This window comes from Thalassophryne amazonica, chromosome 8 (assembly GCF_902500255.1).
Source record: "Thalassophryne amazonica chromosome 8, fThaAma1.1, whole genome shotgun sequence".
NCBI classification, from domain to species: Eukaryota; Metazoa; Chordata; class Actinopteri; order Batrachoidiformes; family Batrachoididae; genus Thalassophryne; species Thalassophryne amazonica.
The window spans coordinates 116,824,096-116,837,161 of NC_047110.1; the positions used below are offsets into that span (position 1 = coordinate 116,824,096).

General features: G+C 45.7%; 1 protein-coding gene and 1 long non-coding RNA gene across 3 annotated transcripts in view; both read right to left on the minus strand.

The window, feature by feature from the left end:
* Positions 1–13,066, minus strand: part of deaf1 (DEAF1 transcription factor) — a 71,912-nt gene that overhangs the window by 41,233 nt on the left and 17,613 nt on the right. The window lies entirely within an intron of this gene.
* On the minus strand, positions 752–5,519 carry LOC117516387. Its single transcript, XR_004562382.1, has 3 exons — positions 5,482–5,519; positions 4,980–5,358; positions 752–765 (listed from the first exon to the last, which is right to left on the minus strand). It is a non-coding gene; the product is annotated as an uncharacterized LOC117516387 (long non-coding RNA).

The following is a 13,066-nucleotide window of genomic DNA, read 5'->3' on the forward strand; positions in this document are numbered from 1 at the left end:
GACTGGCGGTTATGATTGGCTGTTTGTTGTGACTGGCTGTTTATTTTTGACTGTTGTGACTGGCTGTTTGTTTTCATCTGTTTATTGTGACTGACTGTTTTCGTCTGTTTGCAGTGACTGGGTGTTTGTTGTGACTGACTGTTGTGATTGGCTGTTTGTTGTGACTGGTTTGTTATGATTCACCATTTTCGTCTGTTTGTTTTCACTGGCTGTTTGTGATTGACTGTTTCTTTAAGACTGTTTGTTGTGACTGGTTTGTTAAGATTCACTGTTTGCTTTTGTCTGTTTGTTGTGACTGGCTGTTTTAAATATAACACGCCTGGAGCCACAGCTGGAGCAGTGTGTGTGTCTGCATCTCTGAGTTCCAGGACTCTGCGCTGGGACGGAGCTCATAGTGCCTGAGTCCTAGAGAAACTGCAAACAAAAGCTGTGGAAATCTGTGTGCATGGCGGTGGACCACCTGCTCTGGTTCCTCGTCCAGAACAAAAGAGGGATCATCTCATTCATCATCAGAATCCTCACTGTCTGACGACACACTGTGCGAAACATCCATCCATCCATCCATTTTCTTCTGCTTCATCCGAGGTCGGGTCGCGGGAGCAGCAGCTCAAGCAAAGCCGCCCAGTCCTCCCGATCCACACACACCTCCTCCAGCTCCTCTGAGGGAACCCGGAGGCGTACCCAAGCCAGCTGCGAGACGTAGTCCCTCCAGCGTGTCTGGGGTCTTCCCCGGGGCCTCCTCCCGACGGGACGTGCCCGCAACACCTCTCCAGCGAGGTATCCAGGGGGCATCCGAAAAAGATGCCTGAACCTCCTCAGCTGGCTCCTTTCGACGTGGAGGAGCAACGGCTCGACTCCGAGCTCCTCCCAAGTGACCGAGCTCCTCACCCTATCTCTAAGGGAGTGCCCAGTCACCCTGGGAAGGAAACTCATCTCGGCTGCTTGTATTTGCGATCTTGTTCTTTCGGTCACGAGCCAAATCTCATGACCATAGGTGAGGGTCGGAATGTAGACTGATCGGTAAATCGAGACCTTTGCCCCCTGCTCAGCTCTCTCTTCACCACGACGGTCCGATACAGTGACTGCATCACTGCAGATGCTGCACCGATCTGTCTGTCAATCTCACGCTCCATCCATCCCTCTCTCATGAACAAGACCCCGAGATACTTAAACTCCTCCACTTGAGGCAAGGACACTCGATCGACCTGAAGAGGGCAAAGCACTTTTTTCCGGTCGAGAACCATGGCCTCGGATCTGGAGCTGCTGATTTTCATCCGAAACGCTTCACACTCAGCTGCAAACCGCCCCAGTGCACGCTGAAGGTCCTGGTTTGACAAAGCCAACAGAACCACATCGTCTGCAAACAACAGAGACAAGATTCTGTGGTTCCCAAACCGGACCCCCTCTATACCCTGACCGCCTAGAAATTTTGGCCATAAAGGTAATGAACAAAACCGGTGAGAAAGGGCAGCTCTGGCGGAGGCCGACGTGCACTGGAAACAGGCTTGACTTACTACCGGCAATGCGAACCAAGCTCCTGCTGTGGTTGTACAGGGACCGGATAGCCCTTAACAATGGACCCCGGTCCCCGTACTCCTGGAGCACCCCCAACAGGGCGCATCGAGGGACACTGTCGAACGCCTTCTCCAGATCCACAAAACACATGTAGACTGGTTGGGCGAACTCCTATGAACCCTCGAGCACCCCATGGAGGGTGTGTAGAGCTGGTCCAGTGTGCCGCGACCAGGACAAAAACCACACTGCTCCTCCTGAATCCGAGCTTTGACTATCGGTCGAATTCTCCTCTCCAGTACTCTGGAATAGACCTTACCGGGGAAGCTGAGGAGTGTGATCCCCCTGTAGTTGGCACACACCCTCCGGTCCCCCTTCTTAAACAAAGAGACCACCACCCCAGTCTGCCAATCCAGAGGCACTGTCCCCGACCGCCACGCAATGTTGCAAAGACGTGTCAACCAAGACTGTCTAACAACATCCAGAGACTTAAGGTACTCCAGACGGATTTCATCCACCCCAGGAGCCTTGCCACCGAGTAGCTTTCTGACCACCTTGGTGACTTGACCTTGGCCAGGGTGATGGATGAGTCCGCCTCTGAGTCCCCATTCCCTACTTCCTCTTCGGAAGACGTGACGATGGGATTGAGGAGATCCTCAAAGTATTCCTTCCACCGCCCGACAACATCCCCAGTCAACAGCTCCCCACCCGCACCATAGACAGTGTGGGTGGAGAGCTGCTTCCGTGTCCAAAGGCGTCAGACGGTTTGCCAGAATTTCTTCGAGGCTGACCGATAGTCCTCCTCCATGGAAAAAAAACACCTCTGGTGTGCCGTGGTCACTGCTGTATCACTGTATTATGTTACTAAGCCATATATATTGATTTATAACGGGAAACTGTCAAAACAAAGAATAAATATAAGTGTAAAGATGATTGAAGATATCAGAGCAGTAAACTGATCAGTCCATGTGTGTGGTTATTTCCACCAGCTGCAGGTGATCCACAATGTGAATTCTTCCTTCCAGAACAGCTCTTTATATAATCATCTGAATCATCTACCTGTTGTCACATGTACATGATTGTCATTCCTACACTCATACTGTTATATTTATTAAAAAATAATAAGCGCACACAGGGGCTGCAGCTGTTGCTGCCATTGCATTCAAGTACCATTGGAAATTAAACAACGTTTTTGTTGTTTCAAAATTAGCAGTTGCTTGTGGCAAAATAATTAATTGTATCCACACAAAAGATTAATTCTGGCCTATATAAGGTGCCTGAGCCCATTAAAGCTGACCCCCCACCCAGATAAAAATATCCAAGCAAGCAGGCCGAGTTTGCCCTGGGTGGCTGGCTGGCCCGCCGATGGGGGCCCGGGAGCCGCGTCGCGGGGCTTCTGGTCCTATTGGCGTTGGGGTGGGGGAAGAGAGTGTTTGGTGGCCATCGTTCCTTTTCAGTTGGGTTTGTCTGCTCTACCGTTGGTGGGTTGGGGTCCGGTGCCTGGGCAGGGGGTGGTGCCTCTCCCCGGGGCTCGGGTGTGCGTGGCCCCCTGTGCCCCGGCCTCTCCCTCTGGGTTTGTGGGGCCCGCCTGTCTCCCCTTTGCTACTCGACTGCCTCTGCGACTCCGGTGTCTCATCTTGCACCTTCCCTGGTTCGGGGACCGCCGGGCGGGGTGGCCTGTCCATCTGCGGCTCCCTGGCCCCCTGTCCCCCCTATTGGTTTGCTCCTCCCTGGCCTCCGGTGCTCCTCCGGGGCTGCCCGCCTCTCCCCGTCCCGTGGTTTCCCTGGCACCTCCACCGGATCTGGGGTTGGGCTGGGGGACCGGTGGGGCTGGTGTGGGTGGCCTCCTCCCCTTGCCGCGCCTCTGCCTCTGCCTGCTGCTTGGGGTTGGGCCTCACGTGTCACACATGTCACACCCTTTTAATGCACTTCACCGGGTTAGCACCTGCACGCACATCATATTGGGTTGTAAGTAGCACATTGTAGAGGTCACATGATTTGCGGTAGGGTGTTGGGGATGGGTTTGCAGGGCAGTCTGTGGCGCAGCTGTGCACTGCAGCCTTCCACTGCGATCTCCATCCGCCACTACTGCCTTGCAATTTTTATGCACACACCTTACTTCTACACGTTTAGTAAACACCTTCACCAATTTAGAGTCGGGGTCACTAGGCGGTGGTGGGTTTGCAGGGTAGGCTGTGGCACAGCCGTGTGCCATGACCACCCACGGCAGTCTGAAAACCTGCCGTCTCTTGCCCTGCTTTTAATGCAACACTTTATCTTTGCACACTTAGGGGGTCGTACACAGCAAGGGAGATTAATTGTAACAACTATGGAGGGGTTGGTAGGTAGGGTGAGTGTGGCACGTGGGTTTGGCCCCGAGTGGCTGTGGATGTCTGGGGCTCTGGGGTGGGGGGTCTTCTCACACACTACATACCTTCTGTCTTGCAAGAATAAATTGCATATATGGGTATTAATGTTCATAAATAGTTCTGCCAGTGTGGCATTTACCATTACTATATATGCAGACAGGGGGAAAAAAACAATAACATTACAAAAACTAAACAAACGATTAAAAAACGTCAAGCACGACAGCAAAACGAAACACAGACGAATTGAAGTTTTCGTTGCCCTTCATTCAAATTTTTCAACAGTTTAAAAATCCTGACGAAGCAACTGCTGCAGGAATGAAGCTGAGTGAAGGTTAAATGATGCCAACGAAAGTCCAGATTTCTTGTTTTGTCAGGGCTTCATTGCCCTTCATTAAGTGCCCTGTGACTGGACCGTAAGAAGCAAATGCTCATCTTTTATAAAGAAAGTCAAATCACAATATTATTTGTCTGTCACCACTAATAACCTAAACAGTCCACGGGAATTTTGGAAAGTTATTAAATCTCTCTCTGTGAGTAAAAGCTCTCACATATGTTTTAAAGGATACTGTTCCTGTCTCTAATAGGATGGAGATGTTGAACTGTTTTAACATTTTATATCTTCTGGCTCTTTGTCAGATCTGTTGCTGTGAAATCTTGCGAGGCCTCGTAATGTACACTGGTCAACCTTTCAACATTGTATCTTTCTCTGTTCAGGAAGTTTATCAAGCTCTTAAATCTTTACATCGTAGGAAATCATTAACTTATCTAATGTTACAATTAGTGGCGTTTTTGCATTAGGGGCCTGTGGGGCACAGCCCCACCAGATGTCGCTGTTATGCAGAGAATTATGTTCATCACAATTATGTTGTTCAGCAAAACTTCAAGTTAACAAACTGAACTTTGTTCTCCAAATAAAATGTTGACGATTTCATTTGCAGAGTGTATTTCTTCTCTGGACTTGTTTGTAATGTTGTTCTGTGTGGATTTGTCTCTGCTGCTCACCCGTTTCCACTCGGTGGGGCACAGCAAGAGAAGGCCGCGCCTGCAGCGCTCTGAATTGGACACACTGCTGCGTGTGCATGCGCGTGCTCAATGCACACGTCAGTTTGGCTGGTGGGGCCTGACAGCCAGGGCCCCAGACGCTTTCCTATTGGTTGATTTGGTGTGAGGGCGGGTACTGGGCATCGCTACCTTGTCAGTTAACTAGTTTGCTGTTTAGAAAAACAATGAACCGAGTAGATTATTTAGCGACTGTGTGATTTGGTACTCCACCGATCAATAAATTAGAGATTAAATGTCTGGGACCCCATAGACCAGAGGATTTCACCCTTTGTTAAGAAGGAAAGGATAAAAATAGATCATTCAACCATGAATGGTTCAAATGTGAAAAATGGCTGTTTTCCATGTTTTCTTTTTGGAGGGGAAACTCTGGACAACAACTGGATTTCAGGACTTGAAACATCTATCAGAAAGGCTGCTAAAACATGAGAGCTGCACATCACGTGGATAATGCCATCAAGGTCGGCTTAGGGACCACAAATATTACATCGCAGCTTGACAGTGCACACAGACGAGACATCGAAGAGCACAATCGCCAGACTGAAGAAAACAGGTATGTTCTTGGCAGAATTATAACCTGCGTGGACATGACGAGTCTGCCAGCTCCTTAAACCCTGGCATTTTCAGGTGTATTTTTGAGACGATGTGTGAGGGAGACTCCAGGCTCAGAGGACAATATGATTCTCAACCTGATTTTAAGGGCACTTCCACAATAATCCAGAATGACCTTTTGGATTGCATGTACAGTGTTTACAAGGATGAGGTTACTCAACAGTTGGTAGATGCACCTTTCATTGCTGTGCAGGCAGATGAGACCACTGACATCTCCTGGAAATCACACATGGTCACAGTGCTGCGCGACATGGTCAACAACACAGTGACAGAGAGGTTTTGGGAGTTTATTGAGGTGAAGGACAAAACGGCTGCTGGTCTATCAGCTGCTATAACAGCATCTCTTGAGCCCCTGAACCTGGGAAACAAGCTCATAGCACAAACATATGACGGTGCAGCAGTAATGAGTGGAGGTGTGCGCGGAGTTCAGACTCTTGTCAAGGAGCGCTATCCAAATGCGCATTTTATGCACTGTTACGCGCATCAATGAAACCTGACAGTCCAACAAACCTGCTCAGCAAGAATTTCCGAGCTGAAAGTGTTTTTTGCTGATCTGTTTGCAGTGTTTTTCTCCAATTCACCAAAGAGAACAGCTGCTCTTGACGCAACATCGGAGAGGCGCATCCCTAGACCTCCAGCCACGTGGTGGAAATTCAAAAGCAAAACAGTCAATGCTGTGTGGGAATGCCGCCAGGAGATAAACCAAATCAAATCAATTTCATTTATATAGAGCCAAATCACAACAAACAGTTGCCCCAAGGCGCTTTATATTGTAAGGCAAGGCCATACAATAATTATGTAAAACCCCAACGGTCAAAACGACCCCCTGTGAGCAAGCACTTGGCGACAGTGGGAAGGAAAAACTCCCTTTTAACAGGAAGAAACCTCCAGCAGAACCAGGCTCAGGGAGGGGCAGTCTTCTGCTGGGACTGGTTGGGGCTGAGGGAGAGAACCAGGAAAAAGACATGCTGTGGAAGAGAGCAGAGATCAATCACTAATGATTAAATGCAGAGTGGTGCATACAGAGCAAAAAGAGAAAGAAACACTCAGTGCATCATGGGAACCCCCCAGCAGTCTAAGTCTATAGCGGCATAACTAAGGGATGGTTCAGGGTCACCTGATCCAGCCCTAACTATAAGCTTTAGCAAAAAGGAAAGTTTTAAGCCTAATCTTAAAAGTAGAGAGGGTGTCTGTCTCCCTGATCTGAATTGGGAGCTGGTTCCACAGGAGAGGAGCCTGAAAGCTGAAGGCTCTGCCTCCCATTCTACTCTTACAAACCCTAGGAACTACAAGTAAGCCTGCAGTCTGAGAGCGAAGCGCTCTATTGGGGTGATATGGTACTATGAGGTCACTAAGATAAGAAGGGACCTGACTATTCAAAACCTTATAAGTAAGAAGACTAGAAGGAGAGAGCATATCTCACCCATATTGGCCTCTCTTCATTGGCTTCCTGTTAATTCTAGAATAGAATTTAAAATTCTTCTTCTTACTTATAAGGTTTTGAATAATCAGGTCCCATCTTATCTTAGGGACCTCGTAGTACCATATCACCCCAATAGAGGGCTTCGCTCTCAGACTGCAGGCTTACTTGTAGTTCCTAGGGTTTGTAAGAGTAGAATGGGAGGCAGAGCCTTCAGCTTTCAGGCTCCTCTCCTGTGGAACCAGCTCCCAATTCAGATCAGGGAGACAGACACCCTCTCTACTTTTAAGATTAGGCTTAAAACTTTCCTTTTTGCTAAAGCTTATAGTTAGGGCTGGATCAGGTGACCCTGAACCATCCCTTAGTTATGCTGCTATAGATGTAGACTGCTGGGGGGTTCCCATGATGCACTGTTTCTTTCTCTTTTTGCTCTGTATGCACCACTCTGCATTTAATCATTAGTGATTGATCTCTGCTCCCCTCCACAGCATGTCTTTTTCCTGGTTCTCTCCCTCAGCCCCAACCAGTCCCAGCAGAAGACTGCCCCTCCCTGAGCCTGGTTCTGCTGGAGGTTTCTTCCTGTTAAAAGGGAGTTTTTCCTTCCCACTGTAGCCAAGTGCTTGCTCACAGGGGGTCATTTTGACCGTTGGGGTTTTACATAATTATTGTATGGCCTTGCCTTACAATATAAAGCGCCTTGGGGCAACTGTTTGTTGTGATTTGGAGCTATATAAAAAAAAAATTGATTGATTGAATTAAGAAGAAGAATTTTAAATTCTATTCTAGAATTAACAGGAAGCCAATGAAGAGAGGCCAATATGGGTGAGATATGCTCTCTCCTTCTAGTCCCTGTCAGTACTCTAGCTGCAGCATTTTGAATTAACTGAAGGCTTTTCAGGGAACTTTTAGGACAACCTGATAATAATGAATTACAATAGTCCAGCCTAGAGGAAATAAATGCATGAATTAGTTTTTCAGCATCACTCTGAGACAAGACCTTTCTAATTTTGGAGATATTGCGCAAATGCAAAAAAGCAGTCGTACATATTTGTTTAATATGCGCATTGAATGACATATCCTGATCAAAAATGACTCCAAGATTTCTCACAGTATTACTAGAGGTCAGGGTAATGCCATCCAGAGTAAGGATCTGGTTAGACACCATGTTTCTAAGATTTGTGGGGCCAAGTACAATAACTTCAGTTTTATCTGAATTTAAAAGCAGGAAATTAGAGGTCATCCATGTCTTTATGTCTGTAAGACAATCCTGCAGTTTAGCTAATTGGTGTGTGTCCTCTGGCTTCATGGATAGATAAAGCTGGGTATCATCTGCGTAACAATGAAAATTTAAGCAATGCTGTCTAATAATACTGCCTAAGGGAAGCATGTATAAAGTGAATAAAATTGGTCCTAGCACAGAACCTTGTGGAACTCCATAATTATCCTTAGTCTGTGAAGAAGACTCCCCATTTACATGAACAAATTGTAATCTATTAGATAAATATGATTCAAACCACTGCAACGCAGTGCCTTTAATACCTATGGCATGCTCTAATAAAATAAAATCATCTCTAATAAAATTTTATGGTCAACAGTATCAAAAGCAGCACTGAGGTCTAACAGACGCTTTGACTTGGGACCTCTCCAAAGTTTTGTGCATCCCAAAGTCACCAGCCTTGGTGTCACCATAGACAGCGATCTTAAATTTGATTAACAGGTTAACGCGGTTTTAAAATTGAGGGGTTTTTTTTACCTTCGTCTTTTATCAAAAGTGAAACCTTTTATCCCTTTTAAATTGTTTGAACAAGTCATGCACGCTTTTATTTATTCTCGTTTAGACTACTGCAATGCACTTTATTCGGGGATTAGCCATAACGCACTTTCCCGACTGCAGTTAGTCCAGAATTCAGCGGCTCGACTTTTAACGTGCCAGAAAGCGTGAGCACATTACCCCAATTTTGGCTTCTCTGCATTGGCTCCCTGTACGTTTTAGAATTGATTTTAAGATACTTTTGTTTGTTTTTAAAGCTCTGAATGGACTGGCACCACAATATATCATCAACTGCCTCCAGGTCTACACTCCAGCATGAGCTCTGAGGTCCAAGGGCCAGTCCCAGCTCATGGTGCCTAGGACTTAAGACTTGAGACTTAAAACTTGAGGGGACAGAGCCTTCTCCGTGGTCGGTCCCAGACTCTGGAACGCTCTGCCCCCACATGTCCGATCTGCTCCCACTGTGGAGTGTTTTAAGTCCCGTCTTAAGGCCCATTTTTATTCCTTGGCTTTTAACACCGCATGAGTTGTACGGTCCTTGTGTCTTATTTTATTTTTATTTTATTGAAATTTATTTTTTTTTTATCATGGTTTTTATCTATTTATGTATTATTTTATCTTATCTATTTTATTGTTATTATTGTTATTATTGCTATTTTCCGTGTCTATGCTTTTGTTGTGCAGCACTCTGGAGACTCGGGTCTGTTTAAATGTGCTTTATAAATAAAGTGGATTGGATTGGATATTTAAGCTCGAAGCATTAATTAATGGTAGGGCTTCCTTGAGCAGCCTGGTAGGAATGGGGTCTAATAGACATGTTGATGGTTTGGAGGAAGTAACTAATGAAAATAACTCAGACAGAACAATCGGAGAGAAAGAGTCTAACCAAATACCGGCATCACTGAAAGCAGCCAAAGAGAACGATATGTCTTTGGGATGGTTCTGAGTAATTTTTTCTCTAATAGTTAAAATTTTATTAGCAAAGAAAGTCATGAAGTCATTACTAGTTAAAGTTAAAGGAATACTCGGCTCAATAGAGCTCTGACTCTTTGTCAGCCTGGCTACAGTGCTGAAAAGAAACCTGGGGTTGTTCTTATTTTCTTCAATTAGTGATGAGTAGTAAGATGTCCTAGCTTTACGGAGGGCTTTTTTTTATAGACCAACAGACTCTTTTTCCAGGCTAAGTGAAGATCTTCTAAATTAGTGAGACGCCATTTCCTCTCCAACTTACGGGTTATCTGCTTTAAGCTGCGAGTTTGTGAGTTATACCACGGAGTCAGGCACTTCTGATTTAAAGCTCTCTTTTTCAGAGGAGCTACAGCATCCAAAGTTGTCCTCAACGAGGATATAAAACTATTGACGAGATAATCTATCTCACTCACAGAGTTTAGGTAGCTACTCTGCCCTGTGTTGGTATATGGCATTAGAGAACATAAAGAAGGAATCATATCCTTAAACCTAGTTACAGCGCTTTCTGAAAGACTTCTACTGTAATGAAACTTATTCCCCACTGCTGGGTAGTCCATCAGAGTAAATGTAAATGTTATTAAGAAATGATCAGACAGAAGGGAGTTTTCAGGGAATACTGTCAAGTCTTCTATTTCCATACCATAAGTCAGAACAAGATCTAAGATATGATTAAAGTGGTGGGTGGACTCATTTACATTTTGAGCAAAGCCAATTGAGTCTAATAATAGATTAAATGCAGTGTTGAGGCTGTCATTCTCAGCATCTGTATGGATGTTAAAATCGCCCACTATAATTATCTTATCTGAGCTAAGCACTAAGTCAGACAAAAGGTCTGAAAATTCACAGAGAAACTTACAGTAACGACCAGGTGGACGATAGATAATAACAAATAAAACTGGTTTTTGGGACTTCCAATTTGGATGGACAAGACTAAGAGTCAAGCTTTCAAATGAATTAAAGCTCTGTCTGGGTTTTGGATTAATTAATAAGCTGGAATGGAAGATTGCTGATAATCCTCCGCCTCGGCCCGTGCTACGAGCATTCTGACAGTTAGTGTGACTCGGGGGTGTTGACTCATTTAAACTAACATATTCATCCTGCTGTAACCAGGTTTCTGTTAGGCAGAATAAATCAATATGTTGATCAATTATTATATCATTTACCAACAGGGACTTAGAAGAGAGAGACCTAATGTTTAATAGACCACATTTAACTGTTTTAGTCTGTGGTGCAGTTGAAGGTGCTATATTATTTTTTCTTTTTCAATTTTTATGCTTAAATAGATTTTTACTGGTTATTGGTGGTCTGGGAGCAGGCACCGTCTCTACGGGGATGGGGTAATGAGGGGATGGCAGGGGGAGAGAAGCTGCAGAGAGGTGTGTAAGACTACAACTCTGCTTCCTGGTCCCAACCCTGGATAGTAACAGTTTGGAGGATTTAAGAAAATTAGCCAGATTTCTAGAAATGAGAGCTGCTCCATCCAAAGTGGGATGGATGTCGTCTCTCCTAACAAGATCAGGTTTTCCCCAGAAGCTTTGCCAATTATCTATGAAGCCCACCTCATTTTTTGGACACCACTCAGACAGCCAGCAATTCAGGGAGAACATGCGGCTAAACATGTCACTCCCGGTCCGATTGGGGAGGGGCCCAGAGAAAACTACAGAGTCCGACATTGTTTTTGCAAAGTTACACACCGATTCAATGTTAATTTTAGTGACCTCCAATTGGCGTAACCGGGTGTCATTACTGCCGACGTGAATTACAATCTTACCAAATTTACGCTTAGCCTTAGCCAGCAGTTTCAAATTTCCTTCAATGTCGCCTGCTCTGGCCCCCGGAAGACAATTGACTATGGTTGCTGGTGTCACTAACTTCACATTTCTCAAAACAGAGTCGCCAATAACCAGAGTTTGATCCTCGGCGGGTGTGTCGCCGAGTGGGGAAGAACGGTTAGAAATGTGAACGGGTTGGTGGTGTACAGGGGGCTTCTGTTTAGAACTACACTTTCTCCTCACAGTCACCCAGTCAGCCTGCTTTCCCGGCTGCTCCGGATCTGCCGGAGGGGAACTAACGGCGGCTAAGCTACCTTGGTCCGCACCGACTACAGGGGCCTGGCTAGCTGTAGAATTTTCCAAGGTGCGGAGCCGAGTCTCCAATTCGCCCAGCCTGGCCTCCAAAGCTACGAATAAGCTACACTTATTACAAGTACCGTTACTGTAAAGGAAGCCGAGGAATAACTAAACATTTCACACCCAGAGCAGAAAAGTGCGGGAGAGACAGGAGAAGCCGCCATGCTAAACCGGCTAAGAGCTAGTAGCTACGCTAAGCTAGCGGATTCCTAAAAACACGCAAAGTGAATAATGTGTAAATAATTTAGAGGTGATTCAGCAGAAGGAGTGCTTTAGTTAAGGCACGTAAAGATTACACTGTGAAACAAATCGTTATCTAGTTAACTAGATAAACAGCTAACAGATACAGCAAAACACCGCTGTGCTCCGGAACAGGAAGTGATACAATACCGCAGTGAGAGCCAACCACCAGTAGAGGCAACCTACCAAGGACTGATAAAGGACTGTTTGGACAACATGTGCACACAAGAGGGATGGGACAGGGTGACCATCAGTGAGGCCTATGGCCTGTCCATGCACCTGCAGGACACAAAGTTCATACACTTCTTGCAGTTTATTTTCTGAGCTCCTGCCAGAAGTGGACATTTTGTACAGTGTGCTGCAAAAGCAGGACATTGATACAGCCGACATCAATCAGGTGATGGACACCTTTAAGATGAACGTGGGATGTTTCAGGGAACGAGCTGATGTGATTGTGCAAGAAAGTGGAGCAGAAGGAAATAAAAGGAGGAAAACTGACAGCTACAGTTATGAAAGAGGCCTGTGACACTGTGTTAAGTCAAGTGGAGGAGAGGTTCACTAAGAGTGACCGTCTGATTGCAGCAAAACTCACTGCACACTTTCCCCAAGTTTGTGCAGTCCTTTCCAGGGGCTGAACTGGAACGTGCTGTTAAACTATGGCCAATAACAAATAAGGCGAAGCTGAAAACAGAGTTGATGTTCCTCTACCAGCACAGTGAACTCAGCACAGGCAGCACCGCACTTTCTTTACTGTAGTCCATTCATGAAAACAACATCCAGGAGGCCTTTTCTGAAACAGTGACACTTCTACAAATCATAATCACAACACCAGTGACAAGCACTGAATCTGAGAGAAACTTCTCCAGTCTAAAAAGAATAAAAAAGTTTACACGGAATACAATGGGACAGCAGAGATTGAACGCCTTGGCGATGCTTTCTATTGAAATGGATTCATCCATGGACTGTTAGCAAGGTCACTGAGAAG